The sequence below is a fragment of the Mus musculus genome, chromosome 3, assembly GCF_000001635.26.
Source record: "Mus musculus strain C57BL/6J chromosome 3, GRCm38.p6 C57BL/6J".
NCBI lineage: Eukaryota > Metazoa > Chordata > Mammalia > Rodentia > Muridae > Mus > Mus musculus.
In genome coordinates this window covers 126386994-126410824 of record NC_000069.6, presented here as the reverse complement: position 1 = coordinate 126410824, position 23831 = coordinate 126386994, and the positions used below count along the sequence as shown (strand labels likewise).

General features: G+C 39.5%; 1 protein-coding gene and 1 long non-coding RNA gene across 2 annotated transcripts in view; one reads left to right on the top strand and one right to left on the bottom strand.

Moving 5' to 3' along the window:
- Window positions 1–23831, bottom strand: part of Arsj (arylsulfatase J) — a 76523-nt gene that overhangs the window by 29550 nt on the left and 23142 nt on the right. The window lies entirely within an intron of this gene.
- On the top strand, window positions 3625–23592 carry Gm35351. Its single transcript, XR_376048.3, has 3 exons — window positions 3625–3696; window positions 12749–12939; window positions 23479–23592. It is a non-coding gene; the product is annotated as a predicted gene, 35351 (long non-coding RNA).

Below are 23831 nucleotides of genomic sequence, written 5' to 3'. Positions count from 1 at the left end.
CCTTCTGTCTTTGCCTCCCATAGTGCTGGGATTACAGGTGAACCTGGCAATGCCTAGGTTGTTATGAAGGTTCTGGGAATTCATGCTTGCATCATGTCACCAGGTTTGCATAATAAGTCCTCTTAACCATTGAGGCATATCTCTAGCCCATACATCTATTCATATGCATATCCTTTCAGGATCCACCAAAGAAGTCTCATCGCCTAAAAACACCTGTTTTCCTAGGCTCCGTGCAGGTGCAGTTCTTGCTGCACTCAGGTCCAACATCCCGATGTCTACATCTTTCCTCGGCTCAATGCCAGCACCACCTTGCACTTCACCATGTGCAAATCACACACAGTAGATAAAGTGGGCCCCAGTGTAATCTATGATTCCCTTTGGCTTCTGACATTTCTCTTTGTGTTTTCATCTCTGCTGTGCTGGAATATTGTACTCTCTGGAGCTTTCACTTAGCTAGGAGCAAAGTTTGCCTTGTCTTGAATTAATAAAAATATAATAGTATTTTAAAAGGCCTGTGTTTTTCTGGATGGTGGAAGCGGTTCTATCCTGTGGAGTTTAAGCCATGGTTCTGTTCCACTCTTTTCATGCACTGCATCTGGAAATAGGTTAGCTATTACCCCTGCATCTTACTGTTGCTTGTAAATAATTTTCCCTTCCCTTTTCTTACACATAACTTTAAGCATCATATGATCAGACTGTAGAATCTATCACTTTTGCTTGGACCTTGGCTTACTATCAAACATTACTCAATCCACTTCATTATCCACAATGAGTAAGTACCCTCCTCAGGCCTTGAACTTGACTTCTCCTTCTCCCAGAGTCTTCTTTTTTGGTCTCCTATGATCTGGAGGACTTCAAAATCACCACTTTTTGAAGGCATAAAAATTACAATTTGTAGTACTTCATTTCCTAATCACTGATATATTTTTTTCCTGCAAAAATCTGAACCTATTGAGACTTCTAATCTGTCTACTGTACCTACCTGTTCTACCATTGCTGTCCTTTTTGTCTCCTTGTTGAGTCTCCATGTATGAGCAGTTTTTTTTTCTTTCCCATTATCACCATGTCATACTCTTTTGGTAAACTCCAATTCTGTCTAGAGGTTGCAAAGTCATTCCCAGAGGAAAATCTAAAGTGACCCACACTCATTGCTCTGGCTTGAATGTAGCCTGGAAATTTTCCTGCAATGTAATTACCAGTGTGATAGCATTAAGCGGTGGGGTTCTCCTATAAAAGACATTAGGGAGAATTTTCTAGACTCTTTCCTTTTTTCTGCCATAAAAGGAAAAACGAAAAGACAGTATATTTTGCTGCAGAGAGCAATGTTTACCTGATGCTAACCCTGATGGTGCATATCCAGTCTCCAGAACTATAAGAAACACATTTCTATGATTTACTAATCACCTACGTTAAGACTCATCGTCTATCAGTCTAAGCAGACAGATACACTGATCTCATCTTAAAGTTATGGTCACTTCCCTGCCGTAGCCCCTTATTGCTGGCCTCCACTCCTACTGGGCTTCTCTTCATCATTGCCTTACATTCTTAAATAAATAGTTCATGTTATATTCTCCTCAGTTCCTGCCTCATCTGCTCTCCAGACTGCTAAACTTGTCTCCTATCTTGCAAATGAAACAGCAGCTCAACTTGTGATCTGATTTCTGTTACTTCATTGCTTTATGCTCATTCATTCTCTTCCTTTCATGCTCATGGCCACAGCCAACCCTTATTTCTTCACTAAATCCCATCTTCTCCAACAACTCTGTGCAGCCTCCAACCTTCCCATGTAAACATGCATGCATACCACACACATACACACACACACACACACACACACACACACACACACACACACACACACAATTCAAAACAGAGCCCTGACTTGTAAATATTCAGATATACTACACACAAGTACACATGCACAAAAGTTAAAAAGGAGCATCTTTCTAGTAATTTTGCTACTCTCCAGTATTATCAAAACTTCCCTCTTCATTGGACCCAGTGACTTATGCATGTTCTGTTGCTATCCCATTTTGCAAAGCACCTTTTTGGATGCAACTTTTTATACGCTGCCTGCATTCTCTCTCCATCTATAGCAAACCTTTGTGAAATACTTGTTAATTCTCCTGCTCATCTGTACCCCCCACCATCATTTTGTCCTGTTCTAACAGCTTCTGTAGTCATCTCTGACTCTAAATACCACCAGTGGCCTCCATGTTAGTAAATCCATCAATTTCTTACTTGATTTCTGAGCAAGTTTTTTTTTTTTTTTGACAAAGTTCCTTTTTATCTGTTTTCTCCTCTTGGGTTTTGAACATTGTCTATCTTGCGTCTTTATATCTCATTGATCTTACCTTATCCAGAACAATAGCTTTTGAATGAAGCCAACTGTATAATCCTGCTATTAAAAACATAATTACCTACAGTGTACACAAAACATTACCATTTCAGAATATAAGATCTTTGAAATAATGGCCTCAGCCTTTTACAAACCCAAGTCTTAAGTGCCCTATCACCCAACTAGTTCCAGAAAACTCAAAGCAGTATGACTCCTGACTTTCCCTGAATCCGTTCTCGAGCCATGCCCAGATATAATGGCCCATTTCATGTGTTACCTCTTGTTATAGGCTTCCCCCACCTCTTGAATATGAGGTAGAGTACAATTGCTGACTAGGTGATCTTCAATTACATCAAGCAGAGGAAATAAGGGATGTTTAGTTTTTCATTTTATTTTAGCATCAAGTAGTACTGATAGTATTTCAGAGATTTTCCTTAAAATGGAATGAGCCATAAAATATGAAAAATTAGCACATTTATTTTGAAATTACTAAATAGTATTCATAGTGTTTGTTCCAACATAGCATCGATCCTAAGTGATTTTCAGCTGTCCTAAGCTGTGGCCCTTTAATATAGTTCCTCATGCTCATAAACTTATTTATTCCAGTGTCAGAACCCTTGCATGCCCTGTAGCCAGGATGATAGTCTCTCCTGTTAGCACTCAGTCCCTGACATCTCAGTATCCAGCTGTGAGCTGGGAAGCTGTCCCCTCACCAGACCTTCATTACACCCTCACAACTAAGAGAGGAGCAGGTGACAGATGCTGTCAACCCTTTTAAGACAACAGAGCAACTTCGAGCCCCAAGGTAATGGACTTTAATTACAAAGAACTTAGCGGTCCCCAGTCTAAACCTTGTGGCGCTTTGGTCTAAGATATGTTGGTGTGTGAGACTTTTGCTAGGTAGCTATGAACAAACTACAGACAGGGCACTAACAAAAGACCAAAGAAACAATTTTACCCAACTCTAGTTTGATGAACCAGTGAGCTTACTGGAGTTAATCTCATGAGCATTAAATTCTCAAGGCAGCTGCACCGCTGTTGGGTGGGGGTGGAAGACATACCAGAGTGGATGACAACTTTTAAATCTGAAAACAAGAGTCCTCTGCACAATGTGCAGTCAGCTTGAACACTGTGGAGGGTCTTCCTGCCCTAGCGGTTATTACTGCTAGTAAAAGCTTGGGAAGGATTCTTGACAATCTTGTGGCTTTCTGAACATTCTGAGCCTTGGAAGTTTCCATGGATCCTTGAGTCTTTTCAGTTTTCCTTCTCCCTTCAGGATAGAATATTTCCATTCAGAGGAGGAAATATTTATACAACAGCTGGAAATCACCAAAGATATTCAAGAGCTCCTTTCACAAGTGAGTATCTATGACCACAGTCGAAAGATGTTGTGCACATTTGTTTGTTCCTAGTCTTTGCTTGTATGCTAAATTCAGTAAAGGAAATTGGGAAGTTTTAAGCAGAAGAAGATAAGATCTGGTTAGTTAAAAAAAAAAAAAGAACTATGATAGACTTGTGTTGAACTGATTTGATGTGGCAAGCAAAAGATAAACTACTGCATTAAGTTACTAGTTCCTTGTCAAGTAAGCAGGTGTCTAAGGGTTCATCGTTGTAGAATCAATTAGCCATCAAAAATGATCTATTCAAAAAAATTGAAACCAACAAGTCCAACAAAATTATGTTCTGTATTAAAGCAGTTGTCCATGGTCTGGAATCAGGCTAAAGTGATTACATGGTGTCCTTTCAGGGGCATGCTGGGGATGGGGCAGGTAGAGGACTTTCTGGGGACCATCATTTTTATAGAAATAGATGTAAGCCTTCTGACTGCCAAGGGTATTTTATCAATGTAAGTGGTAGCAAATTGAGAGCAGAACAAATTATTTTAACCATACCAATGTAACTAAATTTGTTCATTAAAAATAAATTTTATTTTTCTCTATAGAAAATCATTGCCCCAAATATTATATTTTAAAGCGTGTTAACCAGGATTATGTTCATCAAATTCACTTTAACTTTACAAGTATTTACAAACACCCTCCCCAATTCTCATTTGAATCAGTAGCATTTTAATTGCTCTCTCCTAAAGTTATGACTTTAAAAAAATCTTGGATATATTTTAACTCAGGAGTTGAGGATAATATTTTTAGCTCTTGAAGTTATGTGCTAGTATGGAGAACAATAGTACACAGAAAAATTAACAAGCATTTCTGGGTTCAAATAGACAAATGATGTCATAGTTCTTTTTTAGTCTCTCCTCAATATTAGTTTTGACAAGGGGACAAGCTAGGATAGAGGTACTTCAACTTTTACTACTGAAATTGATGTTACTGTTGCGGTCACTGAATTCCGTGGAACTGACTCCAAGGCATGTAAATTAGGGGGAGGTTTTTGAGGAATGAAGCGACATCATAAACAGCCATGAAAACCTGGCACAATTGCCCTCAGAAACCCTAGAAATATTAACATGCTCGATATAGGCTACCTTTATGCTTCTATAGATCTGTTTATATAAACATATGATCATTACTGCTTAGAAATGGACTGGGTACTTTCTCGTGGTCTGTTTTTAATGGACTGGGTACATTCTCGTGGTCTGCTTTTTTTTTTTTTTTTTTTATTTTTGTCTCTCCTTCTTTTTCAAGGAAGGCAAAACACTTCCCTTAAGTAATTTCTACATAGCTTCTGTAATTTTAACCAACCATTTTGGATCTTGATGGAACCCATAGGGGCTTGAAAAATATCAATTGGTTCAGAGTTGCTGGCAGAGTGATTTAGGAAAGCAATCTCTTTCTTTCTATTCTTTAAAAAAATTTCCCCCTAGAATCACTTTTCCCTCTCGGCATAAAAGTAATTTGCTTTGCAGTTATTGGAATGATTAAGTTAAAATAAAAAGAGTGTAAATCACATTTAACCCTGTTCGATGGTTGAATGAAAGACAGCGAGACCGAATCTCCCTCTTCGCCCTTTGCACAGCCTGTTTTCCAGTTTGTTATCTGTCTCCTTCCTTGAATTAGATAAAGCAGGGACTGTACTTGCTCTCCTTAATTAAAGCAAACAGCTCTTCTAATGGGGCCACCACTCTGGATTTACTTGTAGTCGGCATGCATAAATGCAACGATGTAGACAGAAAAGGGCTTATATCAAGAAGATTTACATGTCAAAAGACACTTTTGCACCAAAAATAAATGCATCAAAAAGCAAAAGATACTGACGACGATTTTAAAATATCATGTTTTCCAAAGTGAATTACCACTTCTGTAGGGATAAGATTTCTTGTGTATTGTGTGGAAGCATCACCTGTCAATAAAAATCTGATGGCCAATAAATTGAGGCAGGATTAAAAGGTGGGGCATTAAAAAGGGGGAGGTAAGGGTTAAAAAATGGTGGGGCATTTGGCAGAGAGAGAGGAACTCTAGGAAAGAGTCTGAGGTGTGGGAAGATTCTCTGCTTGGACTGGGAGGAAGTTTGACTCATAAAACAGAAGAGAGGTAGCCATGTGGCAGACAGAATAGTAGAAAAGTAGAAACAGGTTAATTTAAGTTATAAGCTAACAGGGTCAGGCCTAGCTTGGCATGGGCATTTTTAAATAAATAATAAGCCCCTGAGTCATTATTTGGGAACTAGGGCATGGTGGAAAGGACCGCATTTACACACCTCAGATTTTATACATGATCAACACTGAACATTAGAGAGTAAAAATAGTAATGAAATAAAAGGTTCTTTTTTATACCACTTCCTATATACAGCTATATGAAGAAATAATTTATGTCTTTAATATGTAAAACTCTCCCAAGTTTCTTTCTAATTTACATAACCTTAATTTCTGTTTGCCTCAATAATAATAATAATATATTTATAATGTTGTATATTTGCATAAATTATATAACTTCTCCCCATCCATAGCATTATAGTTTAGCAGGTTTCACATCAAGACACAGTAACTATATTGTTGCTGTTACATGGATGTATCTCTTCTGTTTCTTGTACAGAAGTCTCTAGCTTCTTACTTCCTCTGTCTACATGCCTTTACTTTTTAAATTACAAGAGTCAAGTCATGATAGTGTAGTAACAATTACTTCAGAATTGGGCACGATGGTGCAAGACTCATCAGGCTAAGGCAGGAAGATCATGAAATTCAAGGCTACCCTTGGCTACATACAGTCTCTTGTGTCCTTTGTCTCCAGTGCAGGGATTACAGACATGCACAGGTTTGCTCTGGCTTCTTAGGTGTCTTCTGGAGTCCAGTCTCAGGCAGGTGTGCGAAGTTGCACAACATGCACTAACTACTAAGAACTGGCCCCTCACTCCAGGCCATCTGAGGTAGTTACTAATAATGGGTTCAATTTAATGTTCACCCAGGCTCTCCTTGCTTAGAATCTCAGAAAGTACAGAACCCCCCTCCCCCAGAGTTCGTCACACATGTAAGGATTGCTCCCCTCCTCTTGAGTTGGTTACTTTGCCAGGCATCATGGTCTGTGCTTGCCAGAGCTAACCTGGCACTTTGAGTTGAATTTAGTACTCTGGATGGGTTCTCAGCATTGCAGAATTCCATAGGACTATCCCCTTCCTCCATGGGAAGTTCAGTGTCTGTTGGCTGTACATCTTACTGTGTTCTTCCAAGCACAGAAAACTAAGATTTTTTTTTATCTTGGTTGTTTTTAAGCCAGCTTCCCCACATCTTGTAGAAGAATCATCTATTTTCTTGATCTTTATCGAGAATTTTCTATTTCTTGAGCCTTTCCCTCAATCTTCCAGCTATTTGTAAGTCTTAAAAATATTTGCTTTCTCATCAAAGTATTACTGCACCCTCCTGTTAATTTTAGTAAATTTGTGTCTTCGTGTGAATTATGTTTGAGTTTGAGGTAACAGTACTTGTGTTAATGACAAATACTAAAGTACTTTGGATGGCAAAAATCAACATTTTGTTCATTACTCACTGTATTTTAAAATTTAAATCAATCACCTTTTTTATAAATTTTCCTTATTGAAACTAAGGTATAACATATGTTTAACTTTCCCTGATAGCGTTATGTTAGAACAAACTTAAACAATGTTCTTTTTGCATGCACTTTGTAAATAATACAAAGTTGCTTTTAATGATCGATAATGCCTTTTGTGACTTCCATGCAACCAATTGGCTAACAAAGGAGAATGTTTAATCATGGCGCCTGTAGTAATTAGTATAAATTTCTAATGTTTAAACTGCTTCTCTTTTTGACATGGCACATTTTACACCTTCAGTATCTTGATTTCCTTCATTTTCATGAGTCTTAAATATCTATTATTAATAATTTAATACATGGATATATGTTTAAAATGCAGCATGTAATTTAATCTACTCTGTGCAACGATTCAACTAACTGTTCTTATAGTCCTTAGAAAACCAAGGGTTTCAGTGGGAGGATAAACCCCGGGTGAGGCAGTACTGAAAGCAGTCACTAGAGGGCAATAGAGGGTAAAGAAATAAGTCCCAAGCTGAGGCCTGGTCAAAAGGACAAATAGACCAATTGTACCATTTAAGATGGGCAGTGAAGGCCAGTTCCCAGCTCTTTGTAGGAGAGGTTAATATCAGTCAGGCCTATCCTCAAATTCCACCTTAAAAGTGAATCATAAGAGGACTATCGTGTTCAAGTCAGCTAGTAAGCTCTCAACCACTCACAAAGCAATGCAATCTACCAAATCTAGGGCAGATGTCAGACAATAGCTATGAAACGAAAGTCTTGGAGTAATGGTTGAAGTGGAAGTCTGATTTCAAAGCTAAGATCAAAATGGTGTAGACTCAGCATTCATAGACTCAATGTGTTGACTACTTACCACATGTCTATGAGAGAACCCAAAAATTCTTCCATGGCTGGAACAACTTTATAAAGGAGTATCATGCCTATTTAACTAGAAGGAAACTGGGAACAGGGTGGTAGGAATTTAGACAGCATAGCCATGTTTGATATGAGCAGAAGACAGCATAACTCTATTGCACAGACTATGTTAAAAGACTGTAGGCTTGATGCTTTAGTCATTAGAATGTCTGGGAGGAAACTTGGCTGGGGGCTTGGAGTGGGGGATCTGATGGCACTCTGCTCCAAGACCTGACCCTCCCTGTTAGTATCTGTAGAGAGTCTGTCTTCTCACTAGTCACTCACAGTCTGAAGTTCACTGTATAGTGGTCGACGACACGAACAAAACTATTGACACATGTGGTTTTCTTTAAAGTCTTGAGGAAAACATATAACCTATAAGTATAATAGATAACTTAGTTTACTTGTATGCATTTAATAAATGTAAGTGCAAAGTACAGTATCGATTCTAACATCAGATAAGATATGCACCATTTCCCCCAAGTATTGGGTACATAAGTACCATCCTAGACCAATGCACTGAAAATACATGAAGCAGTTAAGGGTGGGTACGCTTCGAGGGCTAAAAACACGTTGAATTTGTCCATCTGTAAATCTAGGTGGGTGGATAAATACAGTTTAAGTTAAAATGATTGGTGAAAGCTCAATAAACGAACCTTTAAAGAACTGACTAAAATGACAAAGACCAAGTACTCAGAAAAATAAAGGTGACTCCAAAGGTTAACTCATGAAATGATAAGGTCCCTGGTGTTGTAGACGCATGGCATGAGATTGAATGAAACTGTTTGAGAAGGCCTACAACTCAAAAGAAAGTATTCCTAGTATTCTATGTATTTCTAGAACACTCTAGAATGAGCTATACGTAACTGTAGTAAGCACCATTCTTTTTATAAAGTCCAGTTTTCTAGAGTTTAACTGTTCTGCGCCTCTAGGATCTTCCTGAGCACAGGAGGATGTAACTGTTTGGAATTTTCTACAGGGACTTCTGGTTTCCAAAAGGGGCTAACATTTAAAAAATCTGAGTGAATTTGTTATATATCTAGATAGATAAAAGCTATTAACAATGACTTCCCACGGCTCTACCCCTTTTCAGTCACAAAAAAAAAGCAATATTCCTTTCAACTGATTCAGTTTTCCCCTGAAATTAACACTTAATTTGCTGAACTTATTAAGCTCCCCTAATAGCATTCTCTCATTAACGCACAAACAAACTTCATTTTCAAGAAGTATGAACTGGAAAATGCTTCGGACTTATGGACTTGTGGACAGGCCCACAATCGCATTACTTGTTTATATTTTCAATTGCATAAAATTTTATTTAAAATTCATCATAAATACTAAGAAACTAAACTAAACAATATGCCTTATTTCAAAGTTGGCTTCAAGCTGTCAAAAGGATTTTTCCCCTTTATGTCATTTGAAGCTCAAACATCAAATGTAACTTTCAACATCATCTCTCTTATCTTTCACTACACACATTATTCTGAGGATGAAGATTCCCACAGCACTGATGGGCATATTTTTGTTTTCACATGCCAGTACAATAGGTGGAAATTTATCTCACAGCAACAAGACAGCTGGTCCCGACTCATAGCAGACAGCAATGGATCAACGTGCAACTTCCTAAAGTGGGCTGCTTCTAAAATGTCCACAGACAACCCACACCTATGTTCTAGGAGCCGTGGAGCCTTCTAGAAACCATCTGGGGCTTGTTCTAGTGAGACAACCTTCTGCCTTTTGCTGTTCTCTGTGTACTTATTTGTCTCGTGTTATTTTCATCTCCTCTTCCTTCCTATAAATGGAGCCCTGCTCTTTTCTTTCCTGTCTCAATTTCTTGACTGTTTTCTTTAGCATGTGCAAGCATCTGTTTGTGAGCCCATGCCAGATGGATACAATTCATTATTGGGAAAATCTGAGGAAAAATAAAATCAAGGATCTTTTTACACAGGCAGGGGACGAGAGAAGGGTGGGGCTGGAAAAGTAGACACCGGTCAGGAGTATTCTGAAGCCACTCAGGGTTCCACTAGACGAGAGGCACTGTATAAACCCAGGATGAGGCTGGCCTTTAGCAGTGCAAGGAGATACACTTCACTTGCCATCCCGCCACCAATTGTATGTAAAATCGGTCAAAATCAGCAAGGAGCCTGGTTGTTATGGAGATATTCACTTAACACAATACATCAACGCCTATACGGTCTTAGCGAGCTTTGAGCTTCGTGATTATCTCAGTGACCATGTAATTAAATAAGAAAAAGGGCTGGGAAAAAACAATGGAAACACTGGAAGCCCAGTTGACCTGCAAGAGCTAGGTTGTTGCTCTTCTTGTAAAAGAAGCTCCCTGCTCCCATGGGTAGAGCTTCATAAACACCATGCAAATTATGATGACTGACCTGTTGTGTTTCAAGTCTTCTGTTGCTTTGCATGTCTTCTATAACTACTACAATCCCCATTTATAGCTAAAGTAACCTAGTCTTAAAATAGTACAAAGATTTAGTGGCCTAGATAGATCTTATAAAAAAACAACTTTAAAGCACACCTGTCAACTCCAAATGAGATTTTTTTTTTTGGATTCTACATCTGCTATTTTTTCCCATATAATATGCTGATTCTTCAAAAATGTCTAGCCAGTCTACACTGAAGGACGGTCCTATCATGGTTCAGATTTTAATGTATTTTTCAGGAAACATTAATATACAGTCTCTTCTATCATAAGGAGCTATTTCCCAACAGTTCCTGGAGATAGTACTTGAGAGTCACTGATATTAGTGAATGCTGAGGTTTTCTGTGAAGACCTAAGGAAACACCCGTGTTGTATCAAAACTATCCCCTCCCCACGTGCTGAGCTTTGAGGTTTGGGGAGACTAAAGCCACAGAGTCATATCATCTCCCTGACGCCCACCTTTCTTAAATACACGGGGATCTTAATGGTTATGGACTCCTGCTCAGCACAAATGAGCAACTGAACCATAGACAAATGCAGTGAAGAGCACTGGTCTGAAATGCACTTTGTGAGGAGCAATGTTCAAAGCACGCCCCCTGTAGGTACCTTTGGCCTGGGTGTTCCAGGGCTGAAGGGAACTCAGATCTTCACACCTTTAGGCAGTGCTCTCGCCATGTTGAGTGATAAGTTTTCATGCCAAGCATGCTTGAGCTAGCACTGCTCTTTAAGGCTTGCCAGTAACCCTTCTAGTCATGAAAATAACAAGAGATAGATCAAATAACAGGTCTTTCAAATTTTAAAGACACTGCATTCCTCTTCATGGGAACACAGCGTGACCAAGTTTATTTAGCTGAGATAGAAAATAGTTTGAGATGCTCTGAGTAGATTGAGTGCTGTGTTTCAGCACTGCAAACTGTCAAGCTGGTAATTTTAATAGAAACAAAGGATACAATTCTAAGATTTTCCCACTGTTCCTGGAACCGAGAACCAATTCCTTCACGTTACTTCATCTCAAAGATTTCCTTTTGGAAAAAGAGCAATTCTGGTTTCCCTTAAGTTGCCTTATTTACCACTACTTTGTTTGTTTGTTTTTTGTTTTTGTTTTTGGAGACAGGGTTTCTCTGTAGTCTTGGCTGTCCTGGAACTCACTCTGTAGACCAGGCTGGCCTTGAATTTAGAAATCCACCTGCCTCTGCCTCCCAAGTGCTGGGATTAAAGGCGTTCGACACCACGCCCGGCTTATTTACCACTACTTAATGTTCTGTCTCATGTTATCAGTATGTATGTCTGAGATAAAAACATGACATTTTACAGAGTAGAGAAGCTCACATATCAGAATTTAACTGATAATAACAGAAGATTTCCCTGTTCTCCATCTCAAGTCCACCTGTCTTAGGAAGGTGAAGTGCCCTGGAATGCTGTGCTCTGTCTATTCTGCTGCACTATATTCAGTTTACAAGTTAAGAGATTAGATCATTTAACCCATTTTTCTTTTTGTGCAACTTTAATGATTCACTGAATTTCACACTGAGCTTTTGAACACTTATAATCCAATGATGAAACAAGCTCCAAAAATTTAAAACAAACAAATAAACAAACAAACGAACCAGGGCCTAAGGAACAAATCATTCATTTACAAGGTAAAGTGAAGAAACACACAGCCTCAGCCACAAAGTTCACTGGTAGAGGGAGGGGAAGTGGACGCTGCTTCCAAAGATAAGCTGGAGGCAGCCACAGCAGCTTTACCCCCAGGCCACAGCTGCCTCACATCCCACTACTGCTGTTCTAGAAAGAGAGAGTAACTTCTCCAGTCTGTGGGTCAGAGGCCAACAGAAATCCCGTTTTGTCAGGATAAACTACTTGGAAGACAATGGCCCCGGTACCATTGAACTAACCACCACTGTTGACATCTGAGCTAGCTCAGAGCTTGACATCAGCTAGCACCCACCGGTCAGAGAGCCTCAGTTTAGCCTACCACAAGCCCCTGCTGAAAGACTCAGAGATACAGTTGTTGAGAGCAAGAGGGTCGGACACTGCTAAATGAAAGGATGCAGAAGGCAGGGGTTGGGCTCAAGCTGAGAAGTGCCTTAACAGAGAGAGTCTTGTCTTCTGCAGCTAAAACCACCTCTTATCAGCAGAACTTACTCACTGAGTTCAACAGCCCTGAACTTGAAGCCAAAGAGTCATTTACAATCGTGAGCTGCTAGCCATGCTTCACTGCTATGGACCCAAGAACTCTTAATTCCCAGTACTGTCTGACTTCACAGTGGCATCCCTCCAGAGGCACGATCGATGGCATCTTGAAGGTAGGAGGTCCTTTGATTTTACCTGTCTCTCTCTGTCTCATACTCTCAATGTGACAGGACACAAACTTTAGGTGAATGTTCCCAACCAGGTAAAGGGTATTCTCCCAGGACTCTTCAGGAGAGAGGGGAGAGCTAAGTGTGGCATACAAAGTCCCTGGCACACATACAAAAAGAAAAAAAAAAGTTACCGTGGAAACAGCTCTGGCAGACATCAGGAACTTTTCAACACAGACTCAACAACAGTACAAGCCATAGGAAAAACAGAAGCTCAGTGTTCAGCTGCTCCTGACACCCCACCCCACATACAGACATAGCAGATCTTACTTGAGAAATCAGAAAGAAGGTGATGGAACACTTCACTGACTTCACATGGGTTCTTGTTCTGGTTTGTTTTGTTTCTTAAGCGACACAACTAGCAAGTCTCTTATTTTGTTTCAAATAAAATAGGCAATTTGGCAATATGATACTTGTATAGAAAGCACATTTGTAATCAGTGCAGTGTAATAGTGTTAGAGTTTAAATTTTTTGTTTATTTGTTTGACAGGGTTTCTCTATGTAGCCCTGGCTGTCCTGGAACTCACTTTGTAGACCAGGCTGGCCTCGAACTCAGAAATCTGCCTGCTTCTGCCTCCCCAGTGCTGGGATTAAAGGCATGTGCCACCACTGCTCGGTTACAGTTTAAAATTTTAAAATATTTTTATTTACTACCTTTAACATATTCATCTAACCTTTGTTTATGCATTTTCCTCCTTTTGGGGCAATAATCTTCTTTAGTTTCTTTTTATTCTGCTTGTCTGTGTTTCCCTCTTCCTAGTCCAATATATGCTGTCTTATTCTGACTTCACTTTATGATTTTTTTCTCTTAAATTCTCATGTTGTATTATTGCTACCATCATCACATTTAACTGATTTTGTGAATACTCCCATTTGTTTGTTATTTTGTTTTGAGATGCTCTCATGTAGCCCATGTTAGCCTGGCACTTGCAAGGAAGACATATTGGACAGAGGAAGCTGAGATAACATTAACTCGCAGAAAGTCTCCTGCAGCTATAGCCACTTAATTTTTGACAAAGATACTAAACACACACACACACACACACACACACACACACTTGAAAAATACTGCTTATTTGTTTGTTTGTTTGTTTTTTTTGACACAAATGGTGTTGGGTCATCTACAACTCAACTGTGTTTTTAAGTGTAGAATGAAGCTAAAATTGTATTTGTTACCCTACACAAAAGCTACAAGTTTTTAAAAAAATCAAAGACCTGAACATAAGGACTGTTTATTGGACACTGCTTGAGGAAATCATAGGGAAAAGTTCACAGGATACAGTTAAGGATTTTCTGAACAGTCATGCTGTAGCACAGGAAAGAATCTCATGGGTTGCCCCCTGGGATGACGTGGAATTGGAGAACACCTGCACAGCAAAGAGAACAATCACCAGTAGGAAGAGATGGTCTGCAGTAACGGAGGAGATCTCTTCCAACCATCTATTACTTGGGGATTAGTATCTAGGATATATAAAGAGCTCAAAATATTTAGCAACCCCCATCATCCAATCAATAGATGGGCTGATGAGATTAAAATGAGAAATACAAAGGCAAGTAAGTTGAAAAAATATTCAATATCCACGTCATCAGGTTTAATGGCTATTCCTGGTTGTCAACTTGACTCTATCTGGAACGAACTACAATCCAGAATTGGAGGGCTCACCTGTGATCCAGATCTTGAGGCTGGAAGATACAAGTTTTTGACCTGGATCTTTGCATGGAGATCTTGAGGCATAGAGGCCTTGAAAAGCTTAGGCCCAGGCAAGGTAGCACATATCTTATTTCCCTTGAGACTGAGGCAAGGAGATCTCTGAGTTCAAGGTCAGCCTGGGACAAAACAAGTCCCAGATCCAGGTATGGTTGCACACACCTGTAATCTGGGCCACACCTTCTGCTGGAAGCCTATATAAGGACATTGAAAGAAGAAATATTCACTCATCTTCATCTACTTGCACTCAGTAGCCAGAACAAGTGTTGAAACCTACTTTTACAGAAGACCAGCTGAAACAACCAGACTTTTCAGTCTGAGCAACTACTAGATTCTTGGACTTCCTATTTATAGCTGACCATTGTTGGGTTAGTTGGACTACAGACTGTAAGTCATCACCGTAAATTCTCTCAATATAGAGACATTTCTTAAGTTCTGTGACTCTCGAGAATCCTGACTAATACATCAGGTGAATGCAAATGAAAACTTTGACATTTCATTTAACTCAGTTCTGATGATTATCATGAAGAAACACATCAATGCAAGTGCTAGAAAAAGATGTGGGAAAAGGAAACCATATTTGTACTGAGGATATAACTATGAATTGGTCCAGCCACTATGGAAATCCCATAGAGTTCCCTCAAAAAACTGAAATACAATCCATTCATACTGCTTTTGTGAGTATACCTGAAGGATTCTAAGACAATACACTGCAGGGTACTTGCACATCTGTGTCTATTCCAGCACAAGTTACAACAGCCAGTTGTGGAACTGGTCTAGATGTCCTTCAACAATGGATAAGCAAATGTGGTTTGTGTACACAGCAGGATTTTATGAAGCCACAAAGAAAAGCATAATCTTGACGTTTGGAAGGAAGTGAATGCAAGTGAAAATCACCATGTTAAGCAAAATAAACCAGGCTTATAAATATTGCCTGTTTTTCTCTGACATGAAACAAAGTTTAAAAGTGTGTGTGTGTGTGTGTGTGTGTGTGTGTGTGTGTGTGTGTGTGTAGTTATTGCTGTGTATGTAGTTCATAAGTCTAGAAAGGAGATCATGAGAGAAGTAAGAGATCTTAAGGAAGTTGGGAATTCATGAAGTTAAAGAATGTAATGTAATATGAGAGCAGATGTTAGGACTAATCCAAGAAAAGATAGGGATAATGGGTGAGAAGAGTTTCTAAAAGGAAATGAATAAGAATAAAAGTACCTGATACATGTCAATGAAGATTCCATTGTGAAACCCATTACATTTCATGTTAATCTAAACAAAGATGATAAAAAACATACTTTGATGAATTAAAATATATTTTTAGCTGCCAAGACTAGTCTGCACAGGCTCCAGACATCCGGGCACCTTCCCTGCCAGAGGAGAGGTGTCCACACCGCCCGGGAGAGTTTTGCCAGAGCATCTGCAGGAGCCATCTTCATTCCCAGATCCCGCCAAGACAGGTGAGAGTGTGGACTACAGAAGCTAACAGCTTCTGGGACAGGCAGGAGCCACAGAGCTTCTAAGGCAGGCCCCTTTTCAGGCTCCAGACATCCAGGCACCTTCTCCACCCCACCCGGAAGGGCTTTGCCAGAGCATCGTCGGGAGCCATCTTTGTTCCGGGATCCTGCCAAGATTAGTCTGCACAGATGAGAGTATGGACTACAGAAGCTAACAGCTTCTGGGACAGGCCCTGTTTCAGGCCTTCATCTTCTGCCAGGAGGCAAGTCCAAACAACAGATATCTGTGTACCTTCTCTGCAAGAGGAGAGCTTGCCTGCTGAGAGTGCTCTAACCACTGAAACTTAGGAGAGAGCTAGTCTCCCAGGTCTGCTGGTAGAGGCTAACAGAATCATGAAAGGAACAAGCTCTAACCAGAGACAACTATAACAACTGACAACAGAGATTACAAGATGGCAAAAGGCAGACGTAAGAATCTTACTAACAGAAACCAAGACCACTCACCATCATCAGAACCCAGCACTCCCACCTCAGCCAGTCCTGAGTGCCCCAACACACCCGAAAAGCTAGACCTGGATTTAAAGGCATATCTCATGATGATGGTAGAGGACATCAAGAAGGACTTTAATAACTCACTTAAAGAAATCCAGGAGAACACTGCTAAAGAGTTACAGGTCCTTAAGAAAAAGAGGAAAACACATCCAAACAGGTGATGGAAATGAACAAAACCATACTAGACCTAAAAAGGGAAGTGGACACAATAAAGAAAACCCAAAGTGAGGCAACGCTGAAGATAGAAATCCTAGGAAAGAAATCTGGAACCATAGATGCGAGCATCAGCAATAAAATACAAGAGATGGAAGTGAGAATCTCAGGTGCAGAAGATTCCATAGAGAACATCGGCACAACAATCAAAGAAAATGCAAAATGCAAAAAGATCCTAACTCAAAACATCCAGGAAATCCAGGGCACAATGAGAAGACCAAACCTACGGATAATAGGAGTAGATGAGATTGAAGATTTTCAACTTAAAGGGCCAGCAAATATCTTCAACAAAATTATAGAAGAAAACTTCCCAAACCAAAAGAATGACATGCCCATGAACATACAATAAGCATACAGAACTCCAAATAGACTGGACCAGAAAAGAAATTCCTCCCGACACATAATAATCAGAACAACAAATGCCCTAAATAAAGAGAGAATATTAAAAGCAGTAAGGGGAAAAGGTCAAGTAACATATAAAGGAAGGCCTATCAGAATTACACCAGATTTTTCACCAGAGACTATGAAAGCCTGAAGAACCTGGACAGATGTTAACAGACACTAAGAGAACACAAATTCCAGCCCAGGCTACTATACCCAGCCAAACTCTCAATTACCATAGATGGAGAAACCAAAGTATTCCACGACAAAACCAAATTCACAGATTATCTTTCCACGAATCCAGCCCTTTAAAGGATAATAACAGGAAAAAAAAACAATACAAAAACGGAAACCATGTCCTAGAAAAAGCAAGAAGGTAATCCCTCAACAAACCTAAAAGAAGACAGCCACAAGAACAGAATGCCAACTTTAACAACAAAAATAATAGGAAGCAACAATTACTTTTCCTTAAGATCTCTTAATATCAATGGACTCAACTCCCCAATATAAAGACAAAGACTAACAGACGGGCTACACAAACAGGACCCAACATTTTGCTGCTTACAGGAAACCCATCTCAGGGAAAAAGACAGACACTACCTCAGAGTGAAAGACTGGAAAACAATTTTCCAAGCAAATGGTCTGAAGAAACAAGGTGGAGTAGCCATCCTAATATCGAATAAAATCGACTTCCCACCCAAAGTCATCAAAATAGACAAGGAGGGGCACTTCATACTCATCAAAGGTAAAATCTTCCAAGATGAACTCTCAATTCTGAATATATATACTCCTAATACAAGGGCAGCCACATACATTAAAGAAACTTTAGTAAAGCTCAAAGCACACATTGCGCCTCACACAATAATAGTGGGAAGCTTCAACACACCACTTTCATCAATGGATAGATCATGGAAACAGAAACTAAACAGGGACACAGTGAAACTAACAGAAGTTATGAAACAAATGGATCTAACAGATATCTACAGAACATTTTATCCTAAAACAAAAGGATATACCTTCTTCTCAGCACCTCATGGTACCTTCTCCAAAACTGACCATATAATTGATCACAAAACAGGCCTCAACAGATACAAAAATATTGAAATTGTCCCATGCATCCTATCAGATCACCATGGACTAAGACTGATCTTATAACAACATAAATAATAGAAAGCCAACATTCACGTGGAAACTGGACAACACTCTTCTCAATGATACCTTGGTCAAGGAAGGAATAAAGAAAGAAATTAAGGACTTTTTAAAAAGAGTTTAATGAAAATGAAGCCACAACATACCCAAACTTATGGGACACAATGAAAGCATTTCCAACAGGAAAACTCATAGCTCTGAGTGCCCCCCAAAAGAAACTAGAGAGAGCACACACTAGCAGCTTGACAACACACCTGAAAGCTCTAGAACAAAAGGAAGCTAATTAACCCAAGAGGAGTAGACAGCAGGAAATAATCAAACTCAGGGGTGAAATCAACCAAGTGGAAACAAGAAGAACTATTCAAAGAATCAACCATACGAGGAGCTGGTTCTTTGAGAAAATCAACAAGATAGATAAATCCTTAGCCAGACTCACTTAAGGGCACAGGGACAGCATCCTAATTAACAAAATCAGAAATGAAAAGGGAGACATAACAACAGATTCTGAAGAAATCCAAAACACCATCAGATCCTTTTATAAAAGGCTATATTCAACAAAACCGCAGAACCTGGATGAAATGGACAAATTTCTAGACAGATACCATGTACCAAAGTTAAATCAGGATCAGGTTAATGATCTAAATAATTCTATATCCCCTAAAGAAATAGAAGCAGTCATTAATATTCTCCCAAAAAAACCCACCCAGGAACAGATGGGTTTAGTGCGGAGTTCTATCAGACCTTTAACAAATATCTAATTCCATTTCTTCACAAACGATTCCACAAAATAGAAGCAGAAGGTACTCTACCCAACTCAATCTATGAAGCCACAATTACTCTGATACCTAAACCACAGAAAGACCCAACAAAGATAGAGAACTTCAGACCTGAATATTGATGCAAAAATACTCAATAAAATTCTCACTAACCGAATCCAAGAACACATCAAGACAATCATCCATCCTGACCAAGTAGGTTTCATTCCAGGGAATCAGGATTGGTTTAGTATATGGAAGTCCATCAATGTAATCCATTATATAAACAAACTCAAAGACAAAAACCACATGATCATCTCGTTAGATGATCATTTGACAAAATCCAACACCCATTCATGATAAACGTCTTGGAAAGATCAGGAATTCAAGGCCCATACTTAAACATGATAAAAGCAATCTACAGCAAACCAGTAGCCAACATCAAACTAAATGGTGAGAAGTTGGAAACAATCCCACTAAAATCAGGGACTAGACAAGGCTGCCCACTTTCTTCCTACCTATTCAACATTGTTCTTGAAGTCCTAGCCAGAGCTATTCCACAACAAATGGAGATCAAGGGGATACAAATTGGAAAGGAAGAAGTCAAAATATCAATTTTTTACAGATGATATGATAGTATATATAAGTGACCCTAAAAATTCCACCAGAGAACTCCCACGCCTGATAAACAGGTTCAAAGAAGTATCTGTATATAAAATTAACTCAAACAAGTCAATGGCCTTTCTCTACACAAAGGATAAACAGGCTGAGAAAGAAATTAGGGAAACAAAACCCGTCTCAGTAGTCACAAATAATATAAAATACCTGGGCGTGACTCTAACTAATGAAGTAAAAGATCTGTATGATGAGAACTTCAAGTCTCTGAAGAAAGAAATTAAAGAAGATCTCAGAAGTTGGAACGATCTCCCATGTTTATGGATTGGCAGGATCAAAATAGTAAAAATGGCTATCTTTCCAAAAGCAATCTACAGATTCAATACAACCCCCATCAAAATTCCAACTCAATTCTTCAACAAATTAGAAAGGGCAATCTGCAAATTCATCTGGAATAACAAAAAACCTAGGATAGTAAAAACTCTTCTCAAGGATAAAAGAACCTCTGGTGTAATCACCATGCCTGAACTAAAGCTTTACTATAGAGCAATTGTGATAAAAACTGCATGGTACTGGTATACTGACAGACCAGTAGACCAATGGAATAGAATTGAAGACCCAGAAATGAACCCACACACCTATGGTCACTTGATCTTTGACAAGGGAGCTAAAACCATCCAGTGGAAAAAAGACAGCATTTTCAACAAATGGTGCTGGCACAACTGGAGGTTATCATGCAGAAGAATTCGAATTGATCCATTCCTATCTCCTTGTACTAAGGTCAAATCTAAGTTGATTAAGAACTCCACATAAAACCAGAGACACTGAAACTTATATAGGAGAAAGTGGGGAAAAGCCTCGAAGATATGGGCACAGGGGAAAAATTCTTGAATAGAACAGCAATAGCTTGTGCTGTAAGATGGAGAATAGACAAATGGGACCTAATAAAATTGCAAAGTTTCTGCAAGGCAAAAGACACTGTCAATAAGGCAAAGAGGCTACCAACAGATTGGGAAAGGATCTTTACCTATCCTAAATCAGATAGGGGACTAATATCCAATATATATAAAGAACTCAAGAAGGTGGACTCCAGAAAATCAAATAACCCCATTAAAAATGGGGCTCAGAGCTAAACAAAGAATTCTCACCCAAGGAATACCGAATGGCAGAGAAGCACCTGAAAAAATGTTCAGCATCCTTAATCATCAGGGAAGTGCAAATCAAAACAACTCTGAGATTCCACCTCACACCAGTCAGAATGGCTAAGATCAAAAATTCAGGTGACAGCAGATGCTGGCGAGGATGTAGAGAAAGAGGAACACTCCTCCATTGTTGGTGGGATTGCAAGCTTTTACAACCACTCTGGATATCAATCTGGTGGTTCCTCAGAAAATTGGACATAGTACTACTGGAGGATTCCACAATACCTCTCCTGGGCATATATCCAGAAGATGTTCCAACCAGTAAGAAGGACACATGCTCCACCATGTTCATAGCAGCCTTATTTATAATAGCCAGAAGCTGGAAAGAACCCAGATGCCCCTCAACAGAGGAATGGATACATTTACACAATGGAGTACTACTCAGCTATTAAAAAGAATGAATTTATAAAATTCCTAGGCAAATGGATGGACCTGGATGGCATCATCCTTCGTGGGGTACCTCAATCACAAAAGAACTCACATGATATGTACTCACTGATAAGTGGATATTAGCCCGGAAACTTAGAATACCCAAGATGTAAGATACAATTTGTGAAGCACATGAACCTCAGGAAGAACAAAGACCAAGGTTTGCTCCTACTTTGCCCCTTCTTGGAAATGGGAGCAAGGCAGCCATGGAAGGAGCTACAGAGACAGTTTGGAGCTGAGATGAAAGAATGGACCATCTAGAGACTGCCATACCTGGGGATCCATTCCATAATCAGCCTCCAAACGCTGACACTTGTGGGAAGCCACTTGTGCAGTTGCAGAGTGGCGCTGACTACTGTTGGCCACCACGCATAAGTTTGGACGAACAACCAATGTGTACATATGCAGTAAAGTTTTTTGCAAAGAGACTGCCTGGCCCGGGCATGATAATGAGGCTTTGAGAGTATAACCAATCAGATGTGAGACATACAAATGAGGTATGATAATGAGGCTCTGTGAGGTACAGAGAGAGAGTAGCCAATCTTATGAGGAATATGCAAATGAGGCTTATTGAATAACCAATCTGGGTGTGAGACATGCCTCTCCTAGGCCTATATAAGCAGCACCAGTTCTGGGCTCTGGGTCTCTTTGCCTCTGCAATCAAGCTCTCCCAATAAACATGTGCAGAAGGATCCTGTTGCAGTGTCATTCTTGCTGGTCGAGTCCGGCGCACACAAGAGACACTATTGCATACATTAGCAAGATTTTGCTGAAAGGACCCTGATATAGCTGTGTCTTGTGAGACTATGCCCGGGCCTAGCAAACCCAGAAGTGGATGCTCACATTCAACTACTGGATGGATCACAGGGCCCCCAATGGAGGAGCTGGAGGAAGTACCCAGGGAGCTGGGGGGAATCTGCAACCCTATAGGTGGAACAATAATATGAACTAACCAGTAACCCCCTCCCAGAGCTTGTGTCTCTAGCTGCATATGTATCAGAAGATGGCCTGGTCAGCCATCAGTGGAAAAAGAGGCCCATTGGTCGTGCAGACCTTATATATCTCAGTGCAGGGGATCGCCAGGACCAAGAGTTGGGAGTGGGTGGGTGGGAGAGTGGGTGTGTGAGACTTTTGGGATAGCATTGGAAATGTAAATGAAATAAATACCTAAGAATAAAAAAATATATTTTTAGTGATTTCGGCACTCACACCATGGAATTCTTTTGTTAATTCTAAGGTTAAGTAGGGGAGTTCTTGGGACAATTCCTTATATGAAAAATTAACAGCACCAGACTTTAACATATTGCCCGAGGCCTTGTGACAGCAATGGTTCTTTTATATTTTGCTTTTGAAAAACTATTGCTGCAATGTCATTCAAAAACAGTGATTAGAATTCTGAAGCACCAGCTTTCCCTTGTTTTCTTTTTAAAGTCAAGTTGAAAAGACTTTTTCTTTGATGAGTAAAGAGAATTGCCTTTATGTATACAAAGAAATATCACTGTAAAATTTAACAGATAATAAAAATAGAAAAAAGCACCCGGCATGGTCACATATTTGAGAAGACACATTGTTCATGCAAATTGTTCTGTTGTGTTGAAGACTCTTAAGTCAACCTTTGCATGGTGGTCCATCTAAGACAACAGAGGACTCTGCATGTTCTTACTCTTCAGCACAGACATGTAATCCAGTGCACAAATATGCTTTCATACAGCAGAACTGATTTCCCTTTACATACTGAACACAACAATTTGTTTTATAAAATACTTTTAAAAATGATTTTTAAAACAAGAAACAGTAAATTGCAAAAAAGATTATAAACTGCTTACGTGAGGAAAAAGCAAAAACCCATTAAAACCAAGCTAAAGTTTTTTTTCCCCCTGCAAGGCTTAAGTACCTCCATTAGTTTTATGATGAAATGGCAATCTTAAAACTTTTATGAGTAAGTAACATGCAGCGTCCCAACACGGACCTGACATCCTATCTGGATAGCATCTTCCATGTTAAGACTTAGCAATTACCATTTTATATTCCAGGGTTAGTCACCCAAGCAAAGCAACTTCATAGTGCACAACGACATATGCAAGTGCAGCGAATCCTTCCAAACCTCTTTGCTGTTTGGAGAACCATTAACAAAGAAACGGTAAGCCAGCATATGGAAAATTATAAATGCAGCCAGAGGTTGCCTGGGATCTAGTTAGAGATGCATTCCAGCAGTTGGTACTACCTGGAGCCTCTTCATCAGAGTCCCTCCTTCCAAATACTGTAGGGGGAGGGGCAAAAAGAGAGGAGGGAGGGAGTAAGAATGAGAGGAGGAGTGGGAGAAAGAGACTGAAGTAGAATAAAGGAGAAGAGACCGGTTATAAGAGATTGATTTATTTAGTGATTT